Source organism: Salmo salar, chromosome ssa12, assembly GCF_905237065.1.
Source record: "Salmo salar chromosome ssa12, Ssal_v3.1, whole genome shotgun sequence".
Taxonomy (NCBI): Eukaryota; Metazoa; Chordata; class Actinopteri; order Salmoniformes; family Salmonidae; genus Salmo; species Salmo salar.
The window spans coordinates 21,480,418-21,488,133 of record NC_059453.1 but is presented as its reverse complement, the minus strand read 5'-3'; positions in this window follow the sequence as shown (position 1 = coordinate 21,488,133).

Below are 7,716 nucleotides of genomic sequence, written 5' to 3'. Positions count from 1 at the left end.
TTTGTAGACAAACTGGAATTTGGTGACAACCAAACACAATTCAGTATCACTTTTGCAATACAGTAAATAGGCTATTAACTTGTCGACAAGTCAACAGATGATATGTTGGATTCATGTCTCCAAATAAACCAAACATTTTATTTAGATAATAGGATTAAACCAGTGGTTCAGATAAAACTATCCAAGCATTAGATATCCTTCAAATCTCTGAGCTGGCAAGATAGAAAAATTGACCGTTGTGCCCTTGAGCAAGGCAGTTAACCCTGAACAACAACTGCTCTCCGGGCGCCGATGACGTTGATTTTACCCACCAATGGTTAAGGTTAGGATTGGGGAGCCGACACTGATCCTAGAACTGTACCTAAGAGAAACTTCACCAAGCGCGCCAACGCTAGGGCATTCTAGAATTTTAGAGCCACTTAAACAGCACCACCTGGTGGACAAAAGTGGAAAATATCAACTTAGAATAAATAGGTGACGCTTACTTTAATGAATTTACACGTACTTAAAGGTCCAATGCAGCCGTTTTTATATCAATATCAAATAATTTCTGGGTAACAATTAAGTACCTTACTGTCATTGTTTTTATTTAAAATGTTTAAAAAAATAAACAAAAATCGCTTTGTGAAGAGCAATTTCTCAAGCAAGAATTTATTTATTATATTTTTTATTTTATTTTTTTATTTATTGAATATCTGAAACATACAATATACTTTCAGTGAAGCCGCTTAACACTTGCAATGATGCGACACACAGACGCATCCAGGGTCAATGCCCTGGTCAAGGGCACGTTGACAAATCTACCACCAGGCCAAAAAACCCTCCAAGATCCCCCCACAGTTCCCCAATAGCTGTCCCTCAACCATTCGAGACCCCTCCAACAGTCCCCCCCAAGAAGATTTTTTTTAAATAAAAAATACAATTAATTCCATTCCCCAACTGTATATGTTTGTGTGCATGTCTGGCACTATTACATGTATGTGTGTGTTCTTGTATGTGTTTATTTGAATGACAGTGTGTGTATATGCATGTGTACAAACACCTGCATGGCATCAGCCTCAGGCAAACCGGCATTAGTTGTAAAAACACTCCCCCACAGTTTTTTCAACCCAATCTCCCACACAGCAACTCCACTCCCACTTGTCTCCAATTCCACATCCCAACCCTCAGCTTCCCTCAGCCCATCCCATCTATCTCTGCAGGCCACCCACTTCGGGTTTCTACGCAACACATATCTTTAAACTATGCTGTGATGTTTAACATAAAATGTCAATCTATCTAATCGAATAGAATCCACAGATTGCGAGTTGAAGATAAATACTTTTACTAAGAGTATTAGTATATTAGTAATTGACTGACCCGGTCTCTCAAGATCTCCTAACAGTACTATTTCTAGGGTCAATTTTAGATCAATGCTATGCATTTTTAGCCATTCCTGAACCTGAGACCAGAAACAGGCTACCTGAGGGCAATACCAAAATAAATGGTCTATTAATTCTGTATACACACAACAAAATCTGCAGAGCTTCGATGACTTTATGCCCCAAATATTCAACATTTTGTTGGTGGCAAGAATTCTATATAATAATTTTAGCTGAAAAGCACGAATCTTGCTTTGTTTTATATATCAACTCATAAACCCTGTACCATGGAATCGGTATATCAAAAATCTCTTCCCAACTATTTTGCAATCTGTATGGCACAGTTGTCAACATCCTGGTCCTCAAATGAAACTGGAATACTTTCCTATTTATGCTATTTTTATTCCTCCGCCGGTTTTGATCCTTTATATTGGGCAGACAGACCAGTTCCCTACCTCCTCCCGCTGCCACCTGCCTCCTCCATTTTTGGGGTAATGCTGTAATCATTTGGTTGTACTCTTGTATTGAGCAGACCTTCTTGTACAATTCTGATAACTCCATGAAGGACATAACTCAACCATTCCAATTTACAATATCATTTAAGAACAAAATACTTTTCTTTCCCATAAATACAGGTATTTTATCAACCAGCACATTTGAGTTCAGCCATAATATTTGCTGTAATATTTGTTCTATCTTTTCAGAGGGATGAAATTGAAATTGTAGCCATCTCTGCAATGCTTCTTTGAAAAAGAGAGATACTTTGAAAAAAGTATCATTTTCAATTAATCAAAAATGAGACATGGCAATCTGCACAAAGGCAAAAAGGAAATTTTTAAACAATGGATGAGCTTTTCTTAGTAATCTACTTGAGAACCATCTAGGGTTCAAATAAAACTTTTGAATAAGTGAAGCTTTTAGAGAGAGGTTTAGTGCTTTTATATTTAATAATCTCAACCCACCCAATTCATATTAATTATATAGATTGGCACACTTTATTTTGTCTGGGTTTTTTTTGTCTGGTTTTTTGCTTATACGATTTGAAAAACGAATCATCAGGAGTAGGCTGCGCCATAAGTAAGTGACTAAACTGAGACATGACTTAGGAGTTAATCAGGGCAATTTTTCCATAAATAGACAAGTACCATAAATAGACAGACACCTCTCCATGGTTGCAGTATCTTGTCTTTTTTTACAAGTTTTCTATTGAAATTCATTGTGGAGAACTTATTTATATCTTTTGTGATATGAATACTGAGTATGTCTACTTCACCATCAGCCCATTTTATAGGTAAACTGCAGGGTAAAGTAAAAGTTGTATTTTTTAAAGATCCAATACGAAATATTGTACACTTATCATAATTAGGTTTTAGTCCAAAGAGTACAGAAAAGTTATCTAGATCTTCAATGAGACATTGCAGGGATCTAGTTTGCGGACTTAATATAAAACTTGAGTCATCGGCATACATGGACACCTTTTTTTAAGCCTTGGATTTCTAATCCTCTAATGTCGTTATTGGATCTGATTTTAATAGCAAGCATTTCGATGGCCATAACGAATAGATATGGTGACAGCGGACACCCCTGTTTAACTCCTCTTGACAATTCAAAACTCTCTGAGAAGTAGCCGTTATTTACTATTTTACACCTAGGGTTGCTATACATTATGTTTACCCATATTATAAGAGAATTACCGAAATTGAAAAATCCAGGCATTTATAAATAAAATCCAGTCTTACTTTATCAAATGCCTTTTCAAAATCCGCTATAAATACCATTCCTGGCTTCTTATATGTTTCATGATGTTCTATCATTTCTAGTAGTTGTCGTATATTATCTCCAATATATCGTCCATGTAAAAAACCTGTCTGATCAGGATGAACAATACCTGGGTTTTACCCATTTAATTCTGAGTGCTATGCATTTCACTAGTATTTTTGCATCACAACATTGAAGTGTAAGGGGCCTCCAGTTTTTTAGATAGACTGGGTCTTTATATTTGCCTTCCTGCTGAGTACCTGACAGACTACCATTTCTATAGGAGTAGTTAAAACAATCTAACAATGGAGCTTTTAGTATATCAAAAAATACTTGATATACCTCTACCGTTATACATCAATGATGTCGCTCTTGCTGCTGGTGATTCTCTGATCCACCTCTACGCAGACGACACCATTCTGTATACTTCTGTCCCTTCTTTGGACACTGTGTTAACTAACCTCCAGACGAGCTTCAATGCCATACAACTCTCCTTCCGTGGCCTCCAACTGCTCTTAAATGCAAGTAAAACTAAATGCATGCTCTTCAACCGATCGCTGCCCGCACCTGCCTGCCCGTCTAGCATCACTACTCTGGACGGATCTGACTATGAACATATGGACAACTACATATACCTAGGTGTCTGGTTAGACTGTAAACTCTCCTTCCAGACTCAAATGAAGCATCTCCAATCCAAAATGAAATCAAGAATCGGCTTCCTATTTCGCAACAAAGCATCCTTCACTCATGCTGCCAAACATACCTTCATAAAATTGACTATTCTACCGATCCTTGACTTTGTCAATGTCATTTACAAAATAGCCTCCAACACTCTACTCAGCAAATGGTAGGGTCTATCACAGTGCCATCCGTTTTGTCACCAAAGCCCCATATACTACCCACCACTGCGACTTGTGTGCTCTCGTTGGCTGGCCCTTGCTTCATATTCGTCACCAAACCCACTGGCTCCAGGTCATCTATAAGTCTTTGCTAGGTAAAGCCCAGCCTTATCTCAGCTCACTGGTCACCATAGCAGCACCCACCCGTAGCACGCGCTCCAGCAGGTATATTTCACTGGTCACCCCCAAAGCCAATTCCTACTTTGGCCGCCTTTCCTTCCAGTTCTCTCCTGCCAATCAATCAATCAAATGTATTTATATAACCCTTCTTACATCAGCTGATATCTCAAAGTACTGTACAGAAACCAAGCCTATAACCCCAAAGAGCAAGCAATGCATGTGTAGAAGCATGGTGGCTAGGAAAAACTCCCTAGAAAGGCCAAAACCTAGGAATAAACCTAGAGAGGAACCAGGCAATGAGGGGTGGCCAGTCCTCTTCTGGCTGTGCTGGGTGGAGATTGTAACAGAACATGGCCAAGATGTTCAAATGTTCATAAATGACCAGCATGGTCAAATAATAATAATCACAGTAGTTGTCGAGGGTGCAACAGGTCAGCACTTCAGGAGTAAATGTCAGTTGGCTTTTCACAGCCGATCATTGAGAGTATCTCTACCGCTCCTGCTGTCTCTAGAGAGTTGAAAACAGCAGGTCCGGCACAGGTAGCACGTCCGGTGAACAGGTCAGGGTTCCATAGCCGCAGGCAGAACAGTTGAAACTGGAGCAGCAGCATGGCCAGGTGGACTGGGGACAGCAAGGAGTCATCATGCCAAGTAGTCCTGAGGCATGGTTCTAGGGCTTAGGTCCTCCGAGAAAGAAAAAGAAAGAGAGAATTAGAGAGAGCATACTTAAATTCACATAGGACACCGGATAAGACTGGAGAAATACTCCAGGTATAACAGACTGACCCTAGCCCCCCGACACATAAACTACTGCAGTATAAATACTGGAGGCTGAGACAGGAGGGGTCAGGAGACACTGTGGCCCCATCCGATGATATCCCCAGACAGGGCCAAATAGGCAGGATATAACCCCACCCACTTTTCCAAAGCACAGCCCCCACACCACTAGAGGGATACCTTCAACCACCAACTTACCATCCTGAGACAAGGCAGAGTATGGCCCACAAAGATCTCCGCCACGGCACAACCCAAGGGGGGGGGCGCCAACCCAGACAGGAAGACCCAGTGACTCAACCCACTCAAGTGACGCACCCCTCCTAGGGACGGCATGGAAGAGCACCAGGAAGCCAGTAACTCAGCCCCTGTAATAGGGTTAGAGGCAGAGAATCCCAGTGGAGAGAGGGGAACCGGCCAGGCAGAGACAGCAAGGGTGGTTCGTTGCTTCAATGCCTTTCCGTTCACCTTCACACTCCTGGGCCAGACTACACTCAATCATAGGACCTACTGAAGAGATGAGTCTTCAATAAAGACTTAAAGGTTGAGACCGAGTCTGCATCTCTCACATGGGTAGGCAGACCATTCCATAAAAATGGAGCTCTATAGGAGAAAGCCCTGCCTCCAGCTGTTTGCGTAGAAATTCTAGGGACAATTAGGAGGCCTGTGTCTTGTGACCGTAGCATACGTGTAGGTATGTACGGCAGGACCAAATAGGAAAGATAGGTAGAAGCAAGCCCATGTAATGCTTTGTAGGTTAGCAGTAAAACCTTGAAATCAGCCCTTGCCTTAACAGGAAGCCAGTGTAGGGAGGCTAACACTGGAGTAATATGATAGACATTTTTGGTTCTAGTCAGGATTCTAGCAGCCGTATTTAGCACTAACTGTAGTTTATTTAGTGCTTTATCCGGGTAGCCGGAAAGTAGAGCATTGCAGTAGTCTAACCTAGAAGTGACAAAAGCATGGATTATTTTTTCTGCATCATTTTTGGACAGAACATTTCTGATTTTTGCAATGTTACGTAGATGGAAAAAAGCTGTCCTTGAAACAGTCTTGATATGTTCGTCAAAAGAGAGATCAGGGTCCAGAGTAACGGCGAGGTCCTTCACAGTTTTATTTGAGACGACTGTACAACCATGAAGATTAATTGTCAGATTCAACAGAAGATCTCTTTGTTTCTTGGGACCTAGAACAAGCATCTCTGTTTTGTCCGAGTTTAAAAGTAGAAAGTTTGCAGCCATCCACTTCCTTATGTCTGAAACACAGGCTTCCAGTGAGGGAAATTTTGGGGCTTCACCATGTTTCATCGAAATGTACAGCTGTGTGTCATCCGCATAGCAGTGAAAGTTAACATTATGTTTTCGAATGACATCCCCAAGAGGTAAAATATATAGTGAAAACAACAGTGGTCCTAAAACGGAACCTTGAGGAACACCAAAATTTACAGGGGCCTTCCCTATGGCTCAGTTGGTAGAGCATGGTGTTTGCAATGCCAGCATAGTGTGTGCAACGCCAGGGTTGTGGGTTCGATTCCCACGGGGGGCCAGTACAATTATTATTATTTTTTTTAATGTATGAAATGTATGCATTCACTACTGTAAGTCGCTCTGGATAAGAGCGTCTGCTAAATGACTAAAATGTAAAAAAAAATTAAAAAAATGTACAGTTGATTTGTCAGATGACAAACCATCCACAGAGACAAACTGATATCTTTCCGACAGATAAGATCTAAACCAGGCCAGAACTTGTCTGTGTAGACCAATTTGGGTTTCCAATCTCTCCAAAAGAATATGGTGATCGATGGTATCAAAAGCAGCACTAAGGTCTAGGAGCATGAGGACAGATGCAGAACCTTGGTCTGATGCCATTAAAAGGTAATTTACCACCTTCACAAGTGCAGTCTCAGTGCTATGATGGGGTCTAAAACCAGACTGAAGCATTTTGTATACATTGTTTGTCTTCAGGAAGGCAGTGAGTTGCTGCGCAACAGCTTTTCAAAAAAAATTGAGAGGAATGGGAGATTTGATATAGGCCGATAGTTTTAAAAATATTTTCTGGGTCAAGGTTTGGCTTTTTCAAAAGAGGCTTTATTACTGCCACTTTTAGTGAGTTTGGTACACATCCGGTGGATAGAGAGCCGTTTATTATGTTCAACATAGGAGGGCCAAAGCACAGGAAGCAGCTCTTTCAGTAGTTTAGTTGGAATAGGGTCCAGTATGCAGCTTGAAGGTTTAGAGGCCATGATTATTTTCATCTTTGTGTCAAGAGATGTAGAACTAAAACACTTGACTGTCTCCCTTGACCCTAGGTCCTGGCAGAGTTGTGCAGACTCAGGACAACTGAGCTTTGGAGGAATACGCAGATTTAAAGAGGAGTCCGTAATTTGCTTTCTAATGATCTAATGATCACCAATGACTGGAACGAATTGCAAAAATCACTGAAGCTGAAGACTCATATCTCCCTCACTAACTTTAAGCATCAGCTGTCAGAGCAGCTTACAGATCATTGCACCTGTACATAGCCCACCTGTAAATAGCCCATCCAACTACCTCATCCCCATATTATAATTTGTTTTTGCTACTTTGCACTCCAGTATCTCTACTTGCACATTCATCTTCTGCACATCTATCACTCCAGTGTTTAATTGCTAAATTGTAATTACTTCGACACTACGGCCTATTTATTGCCTTACCTCCCTTATCTTACCTCATTTGCACACACTGTATATAGACTTTTCTATTGTGTTATTGACTGTACGTTTGTTTATTCCATGTGTAACTGTGTTGTTGTTTGTGTCGCACTGG